Genomic DNA, 26,880 nt, shown 5'->3' with positions numbered 1-26,880 from the left:
GATCTCCGATGGCATCTTTTCACGGGGCCTTTCCTGATTCCCCAGCTACACTTTCCTCTCCTGCTTTGCTTATAGTTTATTTCAGGTGATGATTTCCTCTCTTTTGCACCAGAGTTTTGTATTAGGTTCAGCCTGACTACTGCATTGCATTTACCCATGTATTTGTCCCTCTTTTGTCTGAGATGGTATTTAAGTTGGAGCTACATGGTAAGCCCCTTTGAGGACAGGACAGGTGTGCTACTCATGCTGGTTTCCTGGTAGTCCAGGGCCTTATACGTAGTAGGTCCTTTACACAGAATGCTTGAAGAGAACTTGGTTTCTGATAAGTTTGACTTCCTGCCACTCACAGCATATGACCTGAGGCAAGGAGAGTTTAGCCCCACCAAATGCCAGATTTCTCACTGGGTTCTGCTACTAAATGAAATAATGTATTTTTAAAGCCCCAGTACCTAGCACATAGTATGAACTTAATAATTTCTTATGATTATTATGTGTCTATAGCTTCAAGATCACAATAAACTGTGAGAACAATTTTATTTACAACCTATAAGAGTGTTCAAGAGACTCAGAAGTCAAGGTTATACGTCCTACCCAGAGAAGTGATGGAAGAGGGAAAAGAGTTTTAGACAAACTGACAAGTGCACTGGAGTCACACGGGGCTCCAACTTAGACTGTTTGTGATGAAAACAGTACTGCCTGTTTGTATTTTTCAAAGGACTTGCCCATTTCACAAAGTCTCATTATTTGATGGCTGACAAGATCTGAATGTTCTAGGTAATATCTATAATGTAGCTGGCACGCAGGCAATTTCCTTGGTGCCCGTGCTTGCTAGAAACGAGGGCATTCTCAGTTTGGGCCCCTTCCTCCCTGGGCAACTTCAGATAGAATCTACTTTTCTTCTTATCAACCCCAGCCCTTCCTCAGAAAGTAAGAAACACAGAGGGATTAAGGATGTGGGCTCTGAGACGATTTGGGGTCCCCTGGCATCTGAGACTGAAATTATATATTCAGTTTTTAATTTGGATTTCACACAACCCTGTGAGGTAGGTGGGTAAGTATTACTTTCCCCCCTATCCAGGAGGGGACACTGAGGCTCAAGGAAGTGAAGTAATTTTTGTAAGACCACATGGCTCATGTGTGGAAAGGTTGGGAGTTGAACTCACTTCCATAGCTAGCTCATAACTGCTACGGAACACTGCCTCCCTGGCCGAGCCAATCACCAGCTGGTCGGTATTGAACAAGCAGTTAGATCTCCCAGGAGGGTAGCGGCACTGCTACAAGTCAACACGATGTCTCACATGCCCACAACACAGCCAGACCAAAGTCCTCCCACCCAAGGAAAGCTGGTTAATGACGACCGTCAGCAGTCACATGCCTGATTTTATAAACGCCGAAGCCCATCAGCCCCATTCCTACCCTAATCTCCTGGTGAACGTGGGTATAGTAGGGCTTCATGGGGATCCAGACATTCTTAATAAGACTTTGAAGCGTCTTGATGCAGGACCAACGGCTCAGGCAGCCCCAACTCGCAGCCGACGACTCGAGATCTCCCAGCACTTCTGCCTTCTCATTTGCTGTTGTGAGAATAAGTTTAGATAACATTTATATATTCCAGTGTTTGTATCTACCAATGGGCAGCTCTTGAGGTTTGGGTGAGAGTTTTGAAGAGGGTGATTTTCGGTAGTCAAACGCTGACCACGCTTCCTTATGGCACCAAGGATCGCAGAACCACAGGGGCTGTGCGGTGAGAGAGAGCAAACGTGCATCTAGCACCAAGGCCGGTGCTCAGTAAATGTTTGCTGAATGACTTGTTTGAACCTCTGTGTTAGTCGTTTGCGATGCAGGATGCAGTAAAGTACACAGTTCCTCACATCAGGAACCTCCATTCTAAACAGAAGGAGCTAGACAAGTAAACAGAAATTAAAACAGTATAATATGTGAGTGAAGAGTCAGGAAGAATTCTTGGAAGAGAACTCTGGGCACTGAGTCTTAGAGGACATGTGGGAATCTGTCATGTGAAGAGGGGAACGTGTGCCAGGAAGAGTAATGTTCAAAGGCACTTGGACGCCAGGGCCCTTTGAAGAAGTACAGATTTTTCTGGGAAGAAGGCGTGTGTGGTGAGTGGGGAGTGAGCGATGGGATGTGGCCCTAGGCCTTGAAGGCTGTGCTGGGGAGTTGGGATTGCATCCACAAGGCAACGCGTGGAGCCCCTGAAAGGCCTTAATTAGGGAAGTGTCGTGAGCACATTTTTATTTTAGAAAATTCATACCATTGGGAAATGCACAGAAGGGGTAGAACAGGAAGAGGGTGGATATACAGATAGCGTTACAAGGTTATAATGGCAGAAAAGAAGACGAGTTATTACAGCAGGGATGGGAAGGAGGAAAAGGCTTTCAACTGTACTTAGAAGGTAGAATTTATTGGACATAAGGTCAGGTTAGCTAAGAAAAAAAAGGGACCTGTCTTATTTGAGCAACTACATACATGGCGGTTTCATTAATAATATTAGCTCCCATTTATTGAGTGCTTCTCGTGTACCTGGCATATTGCTAAGTACTTTGTGTGCATTATTCCATTTCATTCTCATCAATCTGCAAAGTGATTATTATATTCATTGCGTGGCTGAGGAAGGTGAGGCTCAGAGCAATTAAGAGCCTCGCGAGATGTCATGTGAACTAAGTGGTGGAATTGGGATTCGAACCCAGGTGTCTGACCATGGGCTCCCAAGCCTATGCCGTCAGTCACCGGGGCATGCACAGACACTTCCTGTGCCGAGGAACTGCAGAAAGAGAAGGTCTGGAGAGGGAAGGGAGGAGATGCTGATCACACAGTGCAAGCATGTTCCCACATAAATCCAACCCCGAAAGTTCTATGCTGAGTTTTGCTTCCTTGGAAGCAGCATAGCTCTTCACTGGGGGTGTTGGTCGGTGTGGGTAGAAGAAGGAACCAAGAAGGTGGTCCTTACAAGCATCCTGCTGACATCATGGTGTCTCTCCTCCCTCCTGTAGAGTAGCTGTTGATACGGGAGAGAGAACGAGCAGGATTCTTTAGGTCAGTGTCCCCAGCTTTAGAGGGGATGAGGGGACCCAGCATCTGAAACTACAGGCAGGGAAACCCAGGGATCCAGGGAGGTAGACACAGCTTACATCTCACGGTTAAGGACATTACCCCCACAGCCTTCCTTTAAATACTGAACTCACAGCAAGTAAATGGGCTTAAATAAATATTGGTGGAAGCGATGCAAATCATATGTGAATGAAGAGCTGTTAGTTCTCCTGGCAATCGGCATCTAAGTCAACTCCAGAATGGGTGTGAATCTTTGAGTAAGGCAGGCATGAGTGCAGAGGCTCCAAGAGGACGCATCCCCTGTCCATGCCCTCTCAAAATGCAGCTCTTTATTCTAAAGAAGGGCCCTCTTAAAGCCTGATTATTCTCCCTAAAGAAGCATCAGTCTCTTGGGTCTGTCTTGTGAACACATTTTGAGGGTAGGGCAGGAGAGAATGCAGTGCCTGTCAGCAGGGAGAGGAAACAAGCTTGGCTTGGAAAAGCAGGAAAATACAAACTAACTAATTAGGGTTAACCATTATGCTATTTTTATGTAATTCAGCACAGGTTACTCAATAAATTAGGGGCAAATAGAAATTTCTTTCATGAATTTGGTCATCAGCCTTTGCCACCATTCAGGCCAGCTAGAGAAAGAGAGGAAGAAGCTCTATCTGGAGTGATGCCTTCTCAGTGTTGTTCTAAGCTCATAGTTATTCCTTCGGGAGGGTTATTGATAAATCTACCAATGAGACTCCAGCATCTCTGAAGGTAGACTACAGTGAAATGGACATGCTAGTCCTTTTGCTCTCTCACCTTTTGGCACTTGTTTGTGTGGGTTGAGAGGTGTTGGATAGGATGTGGAATGGAAGAGTGTCAAGAATTAATGGGCATTGCCCAAGAAGATGAATCAGTTGACTGTTTAAGAACCACCATCTACATGGAAGTAAAAATAACTCTGGGACAGGAAACCTTATTATGCATATGGTAATTATTGTCTGGGGCATCAAATGACAAGAATGTGTGCTATGTCTATTTGGCTACTGACTTCCCCATTCCTGGCCCCCAGGGACCCCCAGGAGAAGTCTTCTTCTCTTCCCTTGCCAAAGTACCAAAGGTTTCTGCTTCAAGAATGGTGGGGGAGGGGGAGGGGTTCGTCCACCTTGGTGCTTTACTAATTATCTTCCTTCACCCACATACCCGCAGGCCAGTCACCCCTCTCTCGCCAATATGAGGAGATAAGCAGAGTCTGCATCTTTTGTTGGTATTTCCAGGAGCTGGGACATAAGGAAAGGGGCAATGATATTATCAACATCAGGCCAAATTTGTCTCTTCTCCATCTCCCTCAATTATTTTTAATTGCAGAAAGTATTTATTTAAAAATCTAGTAAATGTGATACAAATTATACATCCAACAACATCTATAAAAAGAGTCATCAAAAATCAATATTTCTGTTTGAAGTTTACAGAGATTAATAGAGCTCCTTTTCTTAAGAGTTCTATTTCTTTAAACTAGGCAGCAGTCATTATGGATAAGAAAACCATGACCACAATAGCAATATTAAAGTTTAAGTAATCTTCCACTGCTCTTGTTTATGTCTTTATCATCAGTTGAGCTTTCCATTTCTTCAAAGGCCTGTACCTGGCTGGTAACTTTCAATCATCAAATCAAAGTCCTTTGTTGGAATTGTTTCTTTGGTGTCATGCAAGATATGCAGTAATTTGATCAGTCCAGTCCTTTCCATAATTAGAACAAGAGCACATCTTCCTGAAGTATGTGTTCGTACCGTGGTCTGAAGTCACACAAAAGCAAATGCACAAAGCCCTCATGTTGTGTGGCCCTAAAATACCAGCAATTTTAAATCAATCAATCAATTTGTTTATTTATTTACTAACCTCCAGCAGTTTTTCCACCACCCGAGAGCTAGACATTTATAGCTCTGCTTTTTTTTTTTTTTTAAATAAACTTATATATTTATTTTTCGCTGTGCTGGGTCTTCGTTGTTGCTGCTGCGCACGGGCTTTCTCTAGCTGCGGTGAGCTTCTCTTCGTTGTGGTGCGCAGGCTTCTCATTGCGGTGGCTTCCCTTGTTGCGGAGCTTGGGCTTTAGGTGCATGGGCTTCAGTAGTTGTGGCTCGTGGGCTCTAGAGCACAGTCTCAGGAGTTGTGGCGTACGGGCTTAGTTGCTCCGCGGCATGTGGGATCTTCCCAGACCAGGGATCGAAACCATGTCCCCTGCATTGGCAGGCGGATTCTTAACCACTGCGCCACCAGGGAAGTCCTCTGCAATATGTTTGACTTATCTGCTGATGATAATGAATGCAAGTCAGAGAGTTTCACTTTAAATACATTATTTCTCTGTTCACTGGGTGTGGTGTGGATACTCACTCACAGGAGACTTATTCTAAACCTTCTCGGGTTCGTCAAACACTTAAATGCCTTCAGGATTCCCTATTCATATTATTTACATACCTGTAGAGTTTTGGCGTATGATCACCTGGGTGTAATGTGGCATGCAAGCCTCGTGGGATTACCGAGATTGTAGGTACTGTGACCCTTATTTTAAAGAAGGGGTAACATGTGCGGTGGGTGCATTTATCTGAAGGTCTTTTGTGGGGCAGAGAAGATAATGCTATGCTCCGACTCTCAGGGCAGACTCATACTGCATCAAACGTCTTTCTCTTTCCGCTGTCTTCTGGTGGTCTCCCTGTCCTGGTCTCTTTCCTCTCCACGGTCCTCCACACAGACTTAGAATCAAGTTCCTTGACCCCCTTTATCGTGTTTCTCTGTATTTTCTAGTTTATAAGATTCAGACATCTCAGCTTACCCTCCCTGACAACTGTCCCTGTGTCACAGAAGCCTTGTTGTACATTAGTCCCTCTGGTCCATATCTTTGCATTTGCTGAATTAAGAGTCCTGTCACTGTTCTTGGCAACTTCTTTCTCCTCCTGGCCAACACAAGCCCATCCTGTTTTCTGAAGTAGTCATGAAAACTCCCCTTATCCAGGCAATGTTCTTGGGGGATTGATTTCACCTATTTCTAAACACCCTTCTCCACATATAATTATGTAAGTAGTTGAGAAGTGTTTATCTAATTTTGCAACGATATAAAGAGAAAAATTTTGAGACACATTCATAACCCTACCACTAATACAACTTTGTAAATCAACTATACTTCACTAAAATAAAATAAATAAATCTCACTGTAAAAGATAAATAAATAAAATCGAGGTCATCTTGGGCAAACAGCTTAGCCTTCATCTGAAAGGGGTGTGTCCACTGCTTGTTCAGAACATTCTAATTTATTTAAGGGAGGAAGAGAGGGGTGAAGGGAATGAAAGGAGGTCTGCCGCTCTGACCTGTGTGAAGGCACTTATGTGATAATGGGATGGAGGTGGAGCCCTGGCCCCCAATTCATTTTCATATGGCTTCCTGACAGCCAATCACCAATTGTTTAGCTTGACCACTCCCCTTCCTGAGAAAGGTTCCCCTTAAAGCTTACAACTAACATTTTCCTGACCAGTTTAGGAGGATCAGATTGGAGTTTTCCACTAAGAAATGGCTGCGTACCCACATATTCTGGTATATTCTCTTTCCTAAAGTACTAACTTGTCATTTTAGAGTAAGCTCTTTCCTCCCATTTACAAAATGAGGAATAATCACTGCCCTCTCTGTATTTCATGGACCCAGCAGATAACGTTTGCTGAGAAGAAAGGTGCTTTTAACAATTCTCATGTTACTTTGGTTTCAGCTGTTTACATATCCTAACAACTATATACAATTTTCCATGTTCTCAATTTTCTGTCTAGTGATAAAACTTTTGTTCTCCAACACCGCTTGACGGCAGTTGCCCAAAAGTCTCCTGTTTTGTCTTGTAAGCTTATCAAGCTTATCAAAGGTTAGTTGTGTTTGCAGTAATTCTCTATTTTAATATGGGCTTCTGATATTTGAGGTTCAAAAAATAGCTTCTGTGCTAATTCTCACGTCAAATGAGGAGGCTCATTTCCAATGCTTGTTTAATCTTTATCCCCAAAATAATATTTCCACCATAAAAAAGTCAAAAGGCATTCTCCACACCAGCTTGCCCGCACATGTCTGCTTTGCTTTGTTCCCTTTTTCTTCTGCTCTTGAAATCTTCTGGCATAACTGAAGCCTGGGAAGCAGCATCATTTGAGATGAAAAGTTTGCAGTCATCAACACACCTTCTGAAGATGCATTTCTAGTATCAAAATTATGTAGAGATGGAATGGGGTCAGTTCCCATCCGGTTTTTCCACCTTACGTTAGTCTATAGTTTAGACTAATTGACACCATTTCCCATTGCATTGTATCAAATTTTAGGAGAATTGTTTCCCTCGGGGTAGACTTTCTATCAAATCCCTGTATAGCTTACTCTGCAACAATAATGGGAGAAGACATTTTGCTAAAGCGTGAGCAACAGACCTCTTGTTTTTGAAAAGTAATTGTGAAGTCACCTCTTTTTTTAATCCCAATTTTCTGATTGAAAAGAATTGAAAACTTTGTTTTGCTTTTTTTTTTTGAAAATATGACTACCATCAGGAGTTACCAAGTGTAATTTATTCTTTATATATGAAAGATAAAGTCACTAGAAGAACATGTGAGGGGGCAGAGAGATAGATTTCAAACATGCTGCCTAAATAAAAAACCAGTTTTCAACATGTATCAGGGGACCAACTGTATGAATGAGAGGCGGTACATCATGGTGGATAAGAGCATAGACTGGGTTTGAATCCTGGCTCTACTTACTGGCTGTGTGACAGCAGGTGAGGTATTTAATCCCTCCGTGCCTCAGTTTCCTCATCTGTAGAATGGGGAGAAGACCCCTACCACTACTAATACCTACCTCAGAAGGTTATTGTGATAATTAAATGAGTTAATATTTATAAAGTGCTTAGAATAGTAACTTAGCGCATAGTAAATGCGATGTTTCAGCTGCTGCTATCACCACAGATGTAGGATTTTATATTATAAAGACCGAAAGAACTTTTCTGTAAACATGGCCTAGGGCCTTCTTCCAGGGGAGATCCTTTAGGTCTAGAATTCCTATTTTACAGTTTTAAATTTGTACCAACATTTCTTCTGTTTCACTAAATGGAGAATCAGTTCTACCCTGAAATCTCAATTCTAATCATTATCTGAAAGCCTTAACTGACAAACAGCACACTATTTGGGAAAGTATTTTTCAAGAATCACTTGATGATTGAAGTTGACTGATAAAAAAATTAGAGAACAAACAGGAACATTTGATAGTGAAAATACAGTGTTTTCAGGATCATGGTGAGTCTGTGTTGTAGTTCTATATGTAACAGTTTGTAATTCTCTGTGTGTGTGATTATTTAAGCAAACCTTGCTTTCCTAATTAGACCTGAAACTCCATGAGGATAGGGACTATGTTTTGCTTACTATTAAATTCCAGCACCCATTGCTTGACACATAGTAGGCATTCAAAGGTAGTTGTCAAAAGTAGTTGAATGCATGGCTTGGTAATAAAAAATGATCCTTTGGAAGTCATTTTGTTATACAATAGCCTCTTAAGAAGTTGATATGTAGCTAATAGGGTTATTCATACCCTTACTATTTCTATTAAGAAAGTATAAGTGTGACAGAACAAGAGCAACAGAGAGATTCATTAACTTAGCAAAGAGGCAGGTTTGAGGATCAGCCTCTAGTCTTCTGAGTCCTAGTCTGGGTGCGTTTCTAGTAAGATGAAAATGATTTACAAAATCAAGAAATTCTGCCTTCTTTTTCTCTTTAATATTTTCCTTTCTTCTCCTCTGCAGTAGTTCCGTGGCTTGCGTCTCTAGATGCCGAAAGAGGAAAGGAGAGAATCTTCAGACACTTGGTTAGTACTGTCCTGCTGGAAGAAAGTGGACATCAAAGAACAGACTAGCTACATACTCATGATTCAGAGCCTTGCCTCTGAGCAGCCAGGTCCTGGTGACAGTTTCTGACATTCTGGTAAAGTTAGTGTGTGCTGCTGGCCCCCAGGCAGGTGTCCTGGACATCAAAAGGTTAGTATCAGCAATGGCAATTTTAAATGAATGTGACACCTTGCTGAAAAATTACCACATATGCAAATGGATGACTTTGTATTTAGCTCCTGAAAATACTGTACATAGAAAGACATTCTTAACCATCTGGAAACAATTTTGAGGAAATTAAAGTTTTGGAGCTCAACCCAATGATTTCCTCTTATCTTTGTTATTATTATTATTTCCCCATTGCCTTGCCATCAAATCAGATCCTAAAGCTTGTTTCCTATAAAATAGCTCCCAACAAATCTGTAAGTCAGACTCTTTGCCCTCTGTCCTCTTTGACTTTCAGACATTCCTCTGGTTTTGCTCTAAGTTACGTGTACATATCACAGACCTAAATGTTCTTGCATTTTTGCTACTCTTAGCACATGTGGAGATGATTTAGTTCCTGAAAGAGGATGTTTGGGACACCTACTTTTTACAAAATCCAAATCCTGTGGAATCAGACAGAGGTTTTTCTGTCTCCTTAAATTGTAAACCAGAAGCAAAATCAAACTAAATTAAAAAAAATCAAATTATGCCATTAGAATAATGTTCTGTATCAAGGGCATGAGAATTTAAGGTTAGGTAATTTACAGTTATTACTATCATGCCACACACAGCTCTATCCAGTTTGGTTACATCAGATGGAGTTGTAATTGTCTTTTGGACTTGTTGGCTCTCTTGTTTCATTTCAGCCTCCATGCTAGATTAAAATTCCATAAAACCGTGATTAACTAAAATGCTTGAGGAATGAGGACTTGTGTTTCACTTAATTTTCTGGTTAGCTGTTAGCTGAAGTTTAACGAGAAAAACTCTTGGCTTTAATCCTTGTTGAAAAACTTTCTAAAATTATTTCATTTCCTTGAATTAAAAGGATAGCACAGTGGAAAAGTCTGTCATTGGTACTTTGGAACATTGCAAGTTTCTAGGGATCATTTTCTGGCTGTTATAAAATGCTACAGATGGAGGGTTGAAAGGTTGAAATGAATATGGAAACTAGACCCCTGAGGTCGAACAGCCAGTTACCTCTATGTTTTAAAAGTAGACAATAAACTAGTAATTATTGAGCACCTATTACTTGCCAGGCCTTAGACTCTCCCCTTCAGGAGCCCAACATTCTGGTGGAGAGAGAGATGTGTCTACATATAATTACTATACAATGTAATAAGTGCTTAAGAAGGAATGAGGTTAAGTGTCATTGTAGCTCAGAGCAGGGAACAGCCAATGACCTGAGTAAGTCAAAGACCTCACCTGGTGGAGGATGATGGTCTGGGTCTTGACACATGCATGGGAGTTAAGTAGAGATGAGAAGGTAAGATGTCCTTGGCACAGGGAACAGACTGACCTGGTGTGTCTATCTGTCTGTGTGCCAGCTCAGGAGAGACTGTTGGCAGACATGTCTGGACAACAGGCTAGGGAAGACTCTAAAGGGTCATTTATACAGAGTTCAAGTGCTAGTTTGTATGCAATATTTAACAAAGGAGTTTAAAAATCTGATGTGTTTTCCAGAAAGATTGCTCCAGCAATGGTGGGAAGGAAGCATGGGAAAGAGGAAGAGACTATTTTGATTAACTAGTTAATATTTCAAAAAACCTGTTACTGTTTTGTTGACCTGAATCATAGTTTGTAATATTATTTTACCGTTAAGTGGGAAAACATTTCAGTTTTCTTCTCTCTTTTAGGTGCTGTATTATTATTATCTTCACTTTGAATATTGGGAAACTAAGGCACAATGGGCTTGTGACTTCCCCAAGGTTCTGAATGGAATCCATTGAGAAACTGACCGAAAGCCAGGTCTCGAAGTTTCTTCCAGCAATCACTAGACCACACTCCCCAATATTACAGCATATTTATGATATAATTAACTTTCAGAAAGCCATATGGCTTTTGTTACAAAGACTAAAGGAATGTGCTTTTCATAACGAATGGCATATGGCCTCCAATAGCTCTTTGCTTGCATATTTTAACAAAATGAACACATACAGAAATTAGATGCCTCAGGTCAGTTAGCAGACTGAGGTTGATTTCCTTCTGCTCTCTCTAATTAAACTGCATTTTTGACATATATCAAGGGGTTTTTTGGCAGCCTGTGAGTGTAAATATACATAACGTGGCTCAGATGATCCTTTTCTCCTATGGCCTTGCCCCTTTAAAGAGTTGCCACTGGTCTCAATCACAGTGGAGCATGCAGCTCACCCAAACAGGCCATTTCTCATGAAGCCGCACCCTTGCAGAATGGTGGGAAAATCAGCTGACTTAAATGATAAAGTAGACAAAAGGAACAAATAAATGGGTACCACTGAGTTGAAAGTTGACATTTAGCTTTGGTCGCTTAAGTGATGTAGCGCTGATTGGGTACACGATAGTTGGTCACATGCTGAACTAATTTAGTAGCAGTTAAGCGTGAGGGCTCACACTTGATCTCTTAGAGTTACTCGGGGACCTTTCTATTTTGAGTAACATGCCTTAAAGTTCTGCTCTCTTAGTTCACACTGTGTCTCCTCCTTTTACTGATTTAGCAGGTTTTCTGATGCAGTCTGAGAATGAATTCCTTGCAACTTTCATATTATCATATTACAATATTCATCACTGATTATTTGTGTTCAAGGTCAATGACATGATCTCATTGGAATTCCCTGGACTCTGAATTCATAACATAGTCCAAAATGCTCTTGTCTGTGATGGGAAAATTGCAGCACAATTACTGTAAGTCAGTTGATTCAAAGGATCTGAGTTTCAAATTTAGCTACTCATTATATCGGCAAATCACTTGCATTTTTTAATGCTTGTGTTTATATTACACTAATAATAAAAGTTTTTTGTTAGTTAAGTGGAAGTATATCAACTTTAAAAGGAAAATTAAAATATGCATGTTTCTTCAGTAACTAAAGTAAAAAGTAAAAATACATTTTAGTTGATATTGAAATAGTTAAATCCTCCTATTCAAAGCGTAATTTTCTAAAACCAAAACCACATAATTATTAATGTAGAATAAACCAAATGTTTAAAATAATAAATTAAACTTTTAGTCTGTCTTTTTCTCATCTAAAAATGACATTCAAATCCTGTTCATACAAAAAAACAAAATGTTTGTTAACTTGGATTCTAATTCACCTTCTATTTACTATAATCTATATTCCTCTTTTTGGACAAGTCATAGCTTCTCCTTTCATAAAATAATATCTTCCATTATGTTATAATTACAAAGTGTGGACTCATAGGATCAATGAATCATAGGGCTGGATGAAATAAGCCTTCAGCAATCATCTCTGCCTCTAAGGCACCTCTAAACCATGAGTCAAAAAACAAGGTGAGTAAGAGACTCCTTTAGCCAGAAACATGGTTTTGGCTAGATAACAAAAAAAAAGTAAACCTGGGAATTCTTTTCTTCTTTAGCAAAAATACTTCTTCCTTCCTTTTTTTTTTTTTTAAAGTGAAACTCACCCCAAACTGATACTGTTAGAATAATAACCCCTCCTAAAAACCTGTTGTGTATAAAAGTGTGAAGCGAGTTAGACTCACTTCATATTTGAGAACTGGATTCTAGGATCTATAAGACTCCAGATAAATAGTGTTTGAGAATGAAAGATTCTGCCCTCATCTACTGAAGCATCTTTTATTACCTGACTGCAAAATATAAAAACAGTATGTAAGACTAACACGGAGCAGAAGAGATGAGGATGAGTAGAGGACGATTTAAAACACCACAGGGCTTCCCTGGTGGCGCAGTGGTTGAGAGTCCGCCTGCCGATGCAGCGGCCATGGGTTCGTGACCCGGTCCAGGAGGATCCCACATGCCGCAGAGCGGCTGGGCCCGTGAGCCGTGGCCGCTGAGCCTGCGCGTCCGGAGCCTGTGCTCCGCAGCGGGAGAGGCCGCGTCAGTGAGAGGCCCGCGTACCCGCAAAAAAACCACCACCAACAACAAAACAAAACACCACAAAGCTTGCTGTTATGATTGTTTTATTATTATTTTAGCTGTTATTATTGTTTTAGCCATTTTTCTTGGATAAACGCTATTCAGATTAAAAACAAAAAACAGTATGTAAGTACAAGATTTGTCAACGGATTAAATGCTACGTCATCTATAGAAAGCCAAAAAACTATTTGGAAGACAAAGGCATTAGGGTAACATTTATGTACTAACAAAAGTCAATTGGAAGTCAGAATAAAATGTTATTTTCTTAAATGTTATAATTCACTCAGGTTAAGGGCATTCTCAACTTGCTTGTAGGTCTTGTACAACTTGGAGATAGTTGTATTCGAGGATATGCTTCCAAACACTGAGACAATATGCCTCACTGTGTGTAGTCAGGGCAAAATTTCAAGGAGACTTAATCCCCTGGCTGTTTATACGATGGTCCTTTCAGGACTGAACAAATGTGGACGCAAAAAGAGAGACCTGGCTCCCTAAAATTACCTTGAGTATTTGGGTTAATTTGAATTTCATATTCTAAGGAAGTTATGATATGCAAAGACACAAACAACTTGTTTCTCCAGAGTTTCAAATCCTGCGCCAAATTATTTTAACAAACAAATATGGTTACAGTGTAAATGGGGGACATGGCCGAGACCAAACACAACTGCCTTTAAAGGGAGGTGGATTCTCTAACTCAAAGATCTGTCTTGTTGTGCTGGGCACCATATTGGGTCTGACTATTCTAAGGTGGTCTTAGAACTAATTTTGAGGTTGGATGTGCAGAGAGCTGAACCGGAGTTGGAGAGACATATGAAAGGAGGGGTAGAGGAGGAGAAATGGAAGGTGAGAGAGGAGAGCAGCCAGGGAGAGGATGTGGTGCTGGGAAACCACGGATAAAGGCAGTGAGTGAAAATCCCGAGTGGCGAGGTGCCTGAAGGATTCTTAAGAACAAGAATTCTTAATATTGAATGAAATTGTTTCTGTTTCTGCAACTGTAAATGATTCCAACTCCTCAAGTTTTAGTAAAGTCTTTCATAAGCATCCATGCGTTGAGGACTTCCTTTTGTTTTTGGATTGAAAATTATGGGAAAGACCTCATTCCATTTTTTTGAGGCTGGAGAATTTAATTCCTAACCGGTGACCCCTGGGTTTGCTCCCCCCATCCCAGATGGGGGCCTGGATAAGGCTTTGCTGATTGTCACAGTTGAGGTGCCAGGACCGCATTTGGCGGAATAGGGTCAGCATGAACAGGAAAAACCATAAATGAACACATTACGCTGAAGCAGGCATTTAGAGCCAGGGAAGCCCTTCCCTGTCCCCCAACCCCTCCACCCCGCCCGCAAATGTCTAGAACTTTTGAAGTGACCTTTGGTTTCCCACAACCCATGGGATGGATGTTTGAATCAGGGAGAGAGTAGATGCCAGCTGATACTTGGGTTATATCCATACAATCTGAAAATACAATAATTTATTAAGGGTGGAATTAGGGGTGGAAAATTTTAATCTCTAGGGCTTCACTTTTTGTCATAAGGTTCATTGTCAGCAGCCCATGATGCTGTTGGCATTTTCTTCTACAAACATACCAGGGATTTAGCATATTTTGATTTTTAAAGTCAAGTCCAAGCTAGTCAACTATGTGTCTGGTAAACTAAAAGATATTGTTTGAAATCGTGGCAACCGTTCTGAAATTATTTTGTGCATTTGCGTTTACTGGAAGTGTAATTATAGGTTGCCTCTCTCTGTAGCATTCCCCATGGCACACAGAGGAATTTGTTTGTATGTGGAAATCTTTATAGGAAGTAGCATTGTTGTGTGAGGCTTGTAAACTGGTACCTACATGTTTGAAGATGCCCACATTCTTATAGTTTATCATCACTTATGAATAATGGCCCTGGGCTATAGTGAAAAAAGTATCAATGATCCATTGCTTGAACTTCTCGTTTAAAAGGGCAAATTTCACATATGTCTAAAATGAAGATGACCTATCTACATACCTTCATTATGTTCTGCTCCATTATTAGTGGCAAGATATGCACATTTGTAAATGGATGAGAAAGAGAGAAAGACAAAGAAAATAAAAGATGTTTTAAGATACAGCTTGCCTAATTTCTTTAATTGGAAAGTCTCTCCTATTCTGTTTTTAACGGATATGTCTTACAGTGCCACGTCTTGATGTTCTGATAGGGTCTTCAGGGAAATTTTATTTTATGGAACAACTCCTAGGTGGCATATCTTGACATTTGAGAACCTTCCAGAAAACAATGAAGTGTACTAACAGAACAAGTGCCTTGACTAGTTTTCTGCATTTAGCCATAACTATGCTATTCTCACAGTTGTGGGAAAGCCTGAGGGCCAAGTTCTTGTCTGGCTTTGAATCTAGTCCAGTTCTGACATGCTGTGAAGCTTCAGGGCAAAGTTTAATTTTCCCAAGACACAGTGAGCCCACTGTGTAGTGATACAAAACTATATTTCTGCTTTAAAAAAGATGACACAGTCAAACGGATTTTATGGAAATCTGAAATGAAAGCCAAATATTAAGTGATTTTAATCCAAATAAAATATAATCCATAAAAACCTGAAGAATGTTATTATATTTGGAAACATTGTTATCTTCCATTGCTTTTCAAAGTGAATCTATGACCACTTAGACCACATAAAAGCACCTTGTTTGAGAGTCTGGAGACCACCTCACTATGTGGTTTCCAACATCCCAAGTATGTTCTCAAAAATCTCTTCTTGTCTGTGTCCTCCAGCCTTTATTCACAGAGGGCAGTGTGTCTGTGTGCATTCTATGAGCATTCTTGTTTCTACCAGCTTATTATTTATTTTTCCCAAACTCTTGCCATTCACAAAATAGCAAGTGTACCATGTACAAATTCATTTAATCATTGACGAAAATGGAAATGAGGGCACGACAAAGAGAATTCTATAGCATGGTACTGGTGCCCACACTGCAGGGTGACATGGGTCTGTTAATCATCACTCTGTGGGTGCGGTTGTTTAACCAGTTTAAAAATTATTTATTTAACAAATATTTATTGAGTGCTCCCTCTGAGCCAGGCTTCATGCTGGGTGGTAGAAATTAGAAATGATACTGTCCCTGACCTCAAGCACCTCAACAGGAGAAAGACATGGAAATGAAGAGCTGTTGTGAAGTGTGATGAAGCCAGAAGGCTCTGTGAGGCAAGGGACTTAAAATCCTGCCTGGGATTTTCTGAAAAAATAAACTGAAGAGAGTAAGACATCTTTTGAATTGTTCAAAATGTATTCAATTTATTCCACTAATTTTAGAAACATTTCATCAAATTACCAAGAAAATTCTACCTGAATTTTGATTATAATTGCATTAAACCTTTAAATTTATAAATTGAATATTCTTATCTAGAGCCATGATATATCCTTCATTTAATTCCCACATATTTTTAAAAGGTGATTTTTAGATATTTTGGTTTTTGTTGCTCTTGAATTAGGACTTTTCCCATACCTTATACATGGTTTTTGAGGGTTTCCAAGAGAGCTATGTGTCTTGACTTATTGTTTCTAATAGTTTTTCAGGTGATTCTATTAGTGTTTTCTAAATCAAAAGTCTTTTGTGAATAGTACATTGATAATGATAATTTAATCCCTTCTTTTTTTTTTTGAAGAATATATTGTTTTATTTTATTTTGCCTTATGGAAAAACATCATTGCCGGAGGTTATATGAAAACTAAAAAATAACAGGTTATATAAAATCTTAAATATTTAGAGTCAACACAATAAATACATTTTTCTTATGAATTCTTACTAATCCCTTCTTTTCAAACCTCCTATTTGCTTGTGTATTTCATCAAATTCTAGATTTGTTTGAACATTGTAACATTACTTTAATCACATCCACTTGCATTTCAAACAAATGCAAATGCACCTACAGTGCAGCTTCCCAGCTGACTTAAATTTCAGCAGGAAGTAGAAACCGGAAGTATTGCACCTACTCATATCCCACAGAAATGAAACTTTATCTCTTTTCCCAAGACATGCTCATTGCCTAATGATATCATGGATGCTGTTGCCAGCTTACTTTTAAAAAATATGTAAGAAACATAATTGGAAAATTTTTTAAATTATTGAAATTAAGAATGGAAATAAAAGTGAGAAAAATGGAGTGTAAAAATATGGAGGGACTCTTCCATGAGACTAGTTTATGACAGAGATGATTCAATTTATGAATGCTTCATCAGGGATACATATGGGTGTTAGCAGAGTTAAGTAACCTTGGTTAACAGGTATAGTATGTGGTCAGTTCCTATTGTATATTCTTTACCTCTATACCCCATTTCCTGAGACAGGAATTGCCATAGTGGCAGCAGAAAGCATCCTCATTTTAGTTTTTCAGACACGGAAGGAATACGTACACAGTTGCATTTTAGAAAGGTCACTCTGATGACATGGTGAAGGATGGATGGAGGTAGACAAGACTGACGAAAAGACACTAGTTGTGGACTAAAGTAATATTGGAAAATATGAAAAAGTGAGGTAGATCTGTGAGTGTGAGGAGATAGAATCAGTTTTTCATGATGAATTAGATGCAGTGTTGAGTAGAGGAGAATCAAGGAGAGATCGCAGGGTTCTTGACTGGGTGACTGAGAGGACAGTTTTGCTTTATTGGGAATAGTCGAAGAAGAGCAGATACAGCAAAGAAGACGATGAGTTCAATTGTGGGCATTGAGTAGAGATGGTAGCTAATACGTGGATTTGGCATTCAAGACAGAAGGCAAATCTACCATGCTTTCCATCCAGTCTCAATTTCTTCTCTGGGGCCCAGGAAATGATAAAATACATTGGGTAAGGATTATGGCAAGAACATAAACAGAATACAATAAATGACTTGTGTACACGCTCATGTGAAACTCTTCCAAAGAAATTTTTGTTTTTTCTAACTGTGGTAAAATATACATAACATAAAATTGACCATTTTAACTGTTTTTAAGCATACAGTTCAGTGGCATTAAATACATTCACACTGTTGTACAAACATTGCTGCCATCCATCTTCAAAACTTTTTTATTCCCAAACTGAAACTCTGTACCCATTAAAACCACCTCCATATTTCCTTTTCCCCCAGCCCCTGGCACCATTCGACTTTCTGTCACTCTGAATTTAACTACTCTAGGTACTTCATATAAGTGGAATCATACAGTATTTGTCCTTTTGTACCTGGTTTATTTCGCTAGGCATAATGTCTCCAAGTCTCATCCATGATGTAGCATTTTCAGAATTTCCTTCCTTCTTCAGGCTGAATGATATTCCGTTATATGTATACACCACATTTTTTTATACATTTATCTGTTGATGGGCATTTGGATTGCTTCCACCTTCCACCATTATTCACCTGACTATTGTGAATAATGCTGCTGTAAACGTGGATGTACCAATATCTTTTTGAAGCTTTGTTTTCAGTTCTTTTGAGTATACACCCAGAAGTAGAATTGCTGGATCCTATGGCAATTCTATGTTTAATTTCTTGAGGCACTCCTATAGTGTGTTCCACAGCAAACGTACCATTTTACATTCCCACCAGCAATGCATAAGCGTTCCAATTTCTCCACATTTTCACCAACACTTGCTATTTTCTGTTTTAAATTTTTAAAAAATAATAGCCATCTGAAGGGGTATGAAGTACTAGCTCATTGTGATTTTGGTTTGCATTTCCCTAATAATTAGTCATGTTGAGCATCATTTCGTGTACTTTTTGGCCATTTGTATATCTGCTTTGGAGAAATATCTTTTCAAGTCCTTTGTCAATTTTTAAATCGGGTTGTTTGTTTTTTGTTGTTGTTGAGCTGTAAAGAAGATTTTCAAACCTCAAAGAGAGGGGTCAAATTCTGACCATTTAAAGAATTCTGATTTCCATTATTGGCAACAACTTTATTCCTTTAGAAAACAGCATACGAAGCATAAGTGGAACTCATTTCAGGTACATTGGCATGGATCTAATATTTCTAGCTATCTTTGCCTAGTCAGATGCTTGAGATCATTTTTCCGCACAATGAATCAATGCGTATTTCTGTTTTGTCCACATTCATAACTATTTCTGAACTCAGTTAAAAGTTCTAAGAACTACCCTCAGACTCTTGTCTTGCCTGCAAAAATACCAGATAAATATATACAAATGACAGTGCTTTTCCATTTCCAGGATATATTTGGCATTAAACTCAGGACAAAGGGAGACACAGACTTTAGCCTGTGGTTTGGGTCCCCCAACCCTCATGAAGGTGTTTGTTTCCACCTACTGCCTCCCAAAGGTGCCACTGCCCTCTGCATATATGAATCTGTTTATAATCTGAAGCTAGAGGTGAGAAAGTATGTTGATTTTCTATTTTTTGACATTTTTGTGGTGGCACAGATATTTTTATGAAATCCAGGCATGAAATTCCCCTTTTCTGGAAAGATAACACATGAGGAATTATTTTAGAAGAATAAACTATTTAACTAACTACCCTCATGTGCTCCAAATAAACCTGCATTCAATTGTTTGTAACTGGTTTAGCTGGCTGATTTGGGGGCAGTAAATTTTAATAGATTTCTACGATATTCAGCTATTTATACATCAACAAATGGAACTATATTATTTTAAAATGCCCCAGAGTATAAAGTAGTGTTTATAGAGGCACTCAGTAAAATGTTGCTTTGTAAAGTAAATGTCCTAAAATCGTTTTCATATGCTACCATTTATTTATTCCCAAACAGATTGTAAGCAACTCAACGGAGCTGTTTTTAATCCCCTTTTACTGCATAATATAATGTTCTTTGTACAGTGTTAGCTAAATAAATGTTGCTGACTGACTGATCTGGCACTCGATGGAACTTTTTTATTGGCTATTCAAAAGTTATTTTAAATTGTGGGTGGAAGGAAAAGAGGCTTAGAAATTTATAGTATTTCTGTTAGATAACTAGTTTTAATACATTCTGAGGATTTCAAATATAATGGGTGAGTATACCCATATGTTCTACATTTTAAGCATTCTCTTTGGCCATATCCTGTTGCTCTTTGGCCTTGTTCTACTCATCTTGATTTACCATTCCATTCCATTAATGAAATTGACATTCATCAGCCCTTGGCAAACAACGTTACCTTTAAAATTTGCTCTTCACATGCTATACTTTGAGGTTTTTTTAGGCGTGTCCTCAATTTTATCCCTGCTTTGTTCAGAGCTAGGAAAATATTTTTTAATTGAAATATAGTTGGCGTACAGTATTATGTGAATTTCAGGTGTACTACATAGTGATTTGACAATTGCATACATTATAAGATGATAACCATGAAAGTCTAGCAACCATCTGTCCCCATACAAATTTATTGAAATATTATTGACTGTATACCTTATGTTGTATATTACCTCCCATGGCTTATTTATTTTCTAACTGGAGGTTTGTACCTCTTAATTCCCTTCCCCCATTACGTCCAACCCCCTCCTTCCACTTTAGCAACCACCTGTTCGTTCACTGTTTCTGAGTCTGTTTTCATTTTGCTTTGTTTTCTTTGTTTGTTTTGTGTTTTAGATTCCTCATATAAGTGAGATCATATGGTACTTGTCTTCCTCTGTCTGACTTATTTCACTAAGCCTAATACCCTTTAGATTCATTTGTGTTTTCCAAAATGGCAAGATTTCATTCTTTTTAGAGCCAAGTAATATTCCATTCCGCCAAATCTTCTTTATCTATTCATCTATCAATGGACATATAGGTTGTTTCCTATCTTGGCTATTGTAAATAATGCTGCAACAAACATTAATGTGTGTATATCTTTTCAAATTAGTGTTTTTGCTTCTTTCAAGTAAATACCCAGAAATGAAATTGCTGGATCATTTGTCACTTCTACTTTTAATTATTTGAGGAATCTCCATACTATCTTCCATAGTGGCTGCTCCAATTTACAATACCACCAGCAGTGCACAAGAGTTCTCTTTTCTTCACATCCTCCTCAACATTTGTTATTTGCTATCTTTTTGATAATAGCCATTCTGACAGGTGTAAGATTGTATCTCATTATGGTTTTAATTTGTATTTCCCTGATGATTAGTGGTGTTGAGTATCACAAAAGCTCTTTAGTTTGATGTAATCCCATTTTTTTGTTTGTTTGTTTCCCTTGCTTGAGGAGATATATTAAAAAAATATTGCTAAGACCAATGTCAAAGAGCTTACAGCCTATGTTTTCTTCTAGAAGTTTTATATTTTTAGGTCTTACATTTAAGTCTTTAATCCATTTCAGTTTAGTTTTGCATATAGTGTGAAAGAGTAGTCCTGTTTGATTCTTTTGCATATACCTGTCCAGTTTTTCCAACAACATTTATTGAAGAGACTGTCTTTTCCCCATTGTACATTCTCACTTCCTCTGTCATAGGTTAATTGCTTGTATAAGTGTGGGTTCATTTCTGGACTCTCTATTCTGTTCCATTGATCTATGTGTCTATTTTTGTGCCAGTATCATACTGTTTTGATTACTGTAGCTTTGTAGTATAGTTTGAAATCATGGAGTATGATACCTTCAGCTTTGCTCTTTCTCAAGATTTCTCTGACTATTTGGAGTCTTTTGTGCTACCATAAAAAAATTTAGAATTATTTTCTATTGCTGTGAAAAATCCCACTGGTATTTTGATAGAAATTGCATTGAATCTATAGATTGCCTTGAGTAGTATGGTCATTTTAACAATATTAATTCTTCCAATCCATGAGCATGTATATCTTTCCATTTGTTTGTGTGTCATCTTCAATTTCTTTCATCAATGTCTTATAGTTTTCAGGGTACAAATCATTTACTCCTTTGGTTAGATTTATTCCTATTTTATTCCTTTTGATGCAGTTGTAAATGAGAGTTTTCTTAATTTCTCTTTCTGATAGCTCATTATTAATGTATAGAAAAGCAAGAGATTTCTGTATATTAATTTTTTTACCCTGCAACTTTACAGAATTCATTTATTGGTTCTAATACTCTTTTGGTAATATTTTTTGGAATTCCTATACATAGTATCATGTCATATCAAACACTGACAGTTTTACTTTTTCCTTCCTGACTTGGATTCCTTTTATTTATTTGTCTTGTCTGATTGCTATGGCTAGGACCTTCAATATTATATTGAACAAAGTTACAGGGAGTGGGCATCTTTATCTTGTTCCTGATCTTAGGGGAAAGTTTTCAGCTTTTCACCATTGAGTATGATGCTGGCCATGGGTTTTGCATACAGCCTTTATTATGTTGAGGTATGTTCCCTCTACACCCACTTTGGGAGACTTTTTATGACAAATGAGTGTTGAATTTAGTCAAAGGCTTTTTCTGCATCTATTGAGATATCATATGATTTTTCTTCTTCAATTAGTTAATGTGGTATGCAACATTGATTGATTTGTGAATACTGAACCATGCTTGCGTCCCTGGGAGATATCCCACTTGATCATGGTGTATGATCTTTTTAATGCAATGCTGAGTTTGGTTTGCTACTATTTTGTTGAGGCTTTTTGCATCTATATTCACCAGAGATATCGGCTTGTCATTTTCTTTTTTTGTGGTGTCTTTGTCTGGTTTTGTTATCATGGTGATGCTGGCTTCCTAGAGTGAGTTCAGAAGTGTTCCTTTCTATTCAATTTTTTGGAATAGTTTGAGTGGATAATGTTAACTCTTCTTTAAATGTTTTGTAGAATTCATCTGTGAAGACATCCTGGACTTTCATTTGTTCAGAGTTTTAATATTGCCAGTCCAATTTCATTAACTGGTAATCAGTCTGTTAATATTTTCTATTTCTTCCTGATTCAGTCTTGGGAGACTGTAGCTTTCTAGGAATTTATTCATTTCTTGTAGGTTGTCCACTTTATTGTTGCATAATTATTATTCGTGGTAATCTCTTATGATCCTCTGTATCTCTGTAGTGTCGGTTGTAACTTCTCCTCTTTCATTTTTGATTTTATTAATTTGAGTCCTCTCTCTTTTTTTCTTGATGAAAGTTTTATCAATTTTGTCTGTCTTTTCAAAGAACCAGATCTTAGTTTCACTGATCTTTTCTGTTGTTCTTTTAGTCTCTATTTCTTTTACTTCTGCTCTAATCTTTATGATTTCTTTCTTTCTACTAAATTTAGGGTTTATTTGTTCTTTTTTTTACTGGTTTAGACATAAGGTTATGACAACCAAAATTATTTCCAGACATTGCCAAATATTCCCTGGGCAGGGAGGGCGGGGTGTGAAATCTTCCCTGGTTGAGAACTATCCTTGAGAGTCTAAAATAGTGTTTGTAGAGGCATCCACTAGGATGTTGCTTTGTACATGTTCTAAGGTGTTTTTCTTAGGTTTAAAGATTATTTTTCCAAACAGATCACACAAAACATATCTGACCTTACTTTTTAACCTTACTTTGGTGCATAATATGTATATAGTGTTCTGTGCATGGTGAGAGGTCAATAATTGCTGTTTACTTTTTCAGTTCTAATTTTCACCACCCCTAGCTTTTCTAGGCTGTTAGTTCACAAAGTAGAAGGGGTTGTTCATCACGCCTCACTCTTTCCAAATCTTGGGATTTGGCCATCACTGTCAACAGTGTTGTTTTTATATATGTGGGCAGTGCTTTGAGTCAATTAATCATACCAGACTTATTGCCAGGGACAAAGTCTGCAAAACTGTCAGTATATTAACGTCTGAGGAAGTGCTGAACAACAGCCGGGACCCCTGCAATAGCCCAAAGATACTATAATAGAAGCTCACTAATTTTGGAAGAAATGATTTTCATTTTGGTCACAGCTGTTGGCATTCCAAAGGGCTCGCATTCTATCTGTTGAAATGAGGAGGCTCTGTTTGAGATTTTGTTCTGTCAGAGGATTTGGTGATATTGTTTATAGAATTACTAGGCTGTCAGTGAATATGTTTTATGTACAGTGACTAACTATTTAAAACTGGTTTATAAAGATAGGGATGGGATTCTAAAAGCTGGCCAGGAGTGGGTTCTCAGAGAAAAATGCATCATTTATGAGAGAATTTTCCTAAACTGAAGGAGGGGAGATTGCTTTTCTGGAGAACATTCAACATCACTGGCCCCTCATATATAAAAATCTACTGAGGGCTGCAGCAAGACTTGTTGGCCCCATAGTTATATCTCCGACCCTTTCCTTCATGCCTCGAATTTCAAGCATTTGAGTAACTTGGTAACAATTTATATAGTTATAGTGGTGGCATTTCTTTTGAAACCATGGCTATGATACGGTTAAGATAAGTTGTATCTTATCTTAATGGCTAAGATACGGCTAAGATACAGTTGTATCTTAAGAAAACCCCTCCATCCACTGCCACAAACTTTGTAGATCTCACTATTTGCAGGGGCCCTAGCAGTTCTGTCTCATATTGGACAGTGGATCAATTTCTATCCTACATTCTGGCTGAACTCCAGATATGCTTAGAAACCACTCTGAATGGGGACTGTGGTCACTGACTATTTGTTTATCATCATCAAGTCTGTGGGTAACTGTACTTGAACTTAGTTAGATTTAGCTCATATTTTAATAAAAAAGAATTTTCTACTCTCTGAAAGGGGAGCATTGCTTGGATTACTAGATATTTCTTCTAAAATGTATGCTAGTTTCCTTTTTGTTAATTTGAAATCTGGATTTGTTAGGCCAATATTCACTACCAGGGCTTTAAGTATGGCTGTTTAATTGTTGACCCCTGTCATATACTTTGTTACCATGTAGGGAAAATTGTTTAGGAGAAATTCTACTCAGAATGCAATCTTTTTGGTTTAGAACCTAGAAATTGGAGAGTTCCAAATCAGGTCACACCTAAAAGTTGTTCTTTCGGTTATGATCTTAAATGATTAGTGTACCTATTTCTGCCAATAGTATGAGTGCAGTAAGCGAAGGAACCATGTCTTCAAAGAATAGAGCATGCTCAAAAATGTTTCAAGTAAATATTTTGATGTATCAGAAGGCAATAAGTTTTCCATGGTATTGGAAAGGGAGAGAAACTAGATACATCATGGATTCAAAATATTCTACTTCCTAGACTTGTTGATAATAAAACATATTGCCATCACTCAGACCTGACTTTTAACAAAAATAGAAAGCAAAATAGCAAGCCTTACCCACTTGCCTCAAGTCTAATTAGGGTACTTGAATTTACCTCCTGAGTTTGTGTCTTTTTTAAAAAAATAAATCTCAGAAATGAAGTTCCGACTTGAGCCCCTCCCACCCCCAAAAAAGAAAGAAAGAAAGAAAGAAAAGAAAAAAGCCCAAAACAACAACAACCCACTCATACCCTGTCCTCTCCCCAAGAAACAATGGTCATCATTGCTCTCTGAGCGGCTTGAATAAAGTAGTTTAGAAACCATCACTGGAAAACAGTGAGACCGGGAAATTTAATCAAGTTTAGTGTCAGGCATTCTACAAATTGGCTACGGTCTAAACTTGGACATAAATCCACTTGCATTTGGAAGTCACTTATACTTGGCTACATAAAATACAATTTTGTGTAATTTGAATGTTTTGGCCGATATTAATCTGTAACTGCCAATATCAATTTAAATAATAGGGTTACACCAAATTTCAGGGGCCACAAAGTACTGTTTTACTCTAAATTTTAGTAAATCATAGAGTATCCTTTTTTGAGCAAGCAAATACGATAAACAGTAATAGAAAAAACCGCCTTATTTTGACCACTCTATTTTGATTCTATCATTTTTCTCAGTCCTCAAATTCCACAAAATTGTTTATAAAAACTGTGTTTGCTCAAAGAGAGATTTATTTATCAAATGTGCCTACTGAGTGCAAAGTACATCCAGGTTTTTTCAACTCTGATTGCCTGAGCCACAGTCTCTTGCTTTGCCTTAAACTCTGTTTTGTACTGTTTTGCTTTATCCTGCAGTGAGTCACTTCATAGGTGTAAGTTTTATTTTCATTCCACCTCCATGACTAACCAAGATTATAATACACCAGAAGATCAGTGCCCAGTAGCTTTTATATAGTCTGTATTCCCTATGGCACTGAAAAGATCATTCTAAGCCCATAACAGGCCCAATGATCTTGAATTGCCAATGTTAATTTCATAAAGACAGGGATTTTCATTGGATTTGTTCCCTGTTAAATCTCTGATGCTTATATAACAGTACCTGACATATTATAAGTGCTCAGCAAATATTTTTTTTGAATGCGTAAATGAATTAACCCACAGTGGTCATTTATACTAGTTAAACCTTTCTTTAAAATGCAGAGAATCGTTCATTCTGGCACTATTGGCAAGGATTATTGGATTTTTGAGCATTATTCACTTCTTTTTATCACACTAAGTTAGTGGGCTTTTTAGATCAATACTATGTAAATTACTTGAGAAACCCCATGTTTATTTTTGCATTAGGCTGGACCTGGCCTTAGAATCCTCACTCCGTAGAGCATTGCAGTCAAAGAAAGAAAAAGGAAACATCCCACCACCAGAGGCAGTCAGACAGTAAGCACTCAGTCAGGAGAGGCACCAGAAAGGAAGACAGGCACCAACTCTAAGTAAAAGGAATCTCATATTTCTTGACGTGAGAATGAGAGATAATTCCTTCCCTAAGCTCTAGTGGGAGAAAGAAAGCTGGTTTAGATATTTTCTTTCTTATCTATCAATTGTCTATCTATCATTGAATCTATCTATCTACCTACCTATCTCATTTTTTATCAAAAAAGGGCCAAAGATTGAACTGGTTCATTGGTTGCAATGATTGCTCTTTATACACACTTGGTATGTGTACAACTTTGTTCATGCCACTCATATAATCATAGCTAAATTTATTGAATTCTTTGTACCATTTTGACCTACATGGAAAAATATCTCTTTAACTCTTCAAACAATTCATGAAGTAGGTATTATTTTTTATCACCTCTATTTCACAGGTG

The sequence above is a fragment of the Phocoena phocoena genome, chromosome 11 (genome assembly GCF_963924675.1).
Source record: "Phocoena phocoena chromosome 11, mPhoPho1.1, whole genome shotgun sequence".
NCBI classification, from domain to species: Eukaryota; Metazoa; Chordata; class Mammalia; order Artiodactyla; family Phocoenidae; genus Phocoena; species Phocoena phocoena.
Note: the sequence above shows the minus strand (reverse complement) of the source record.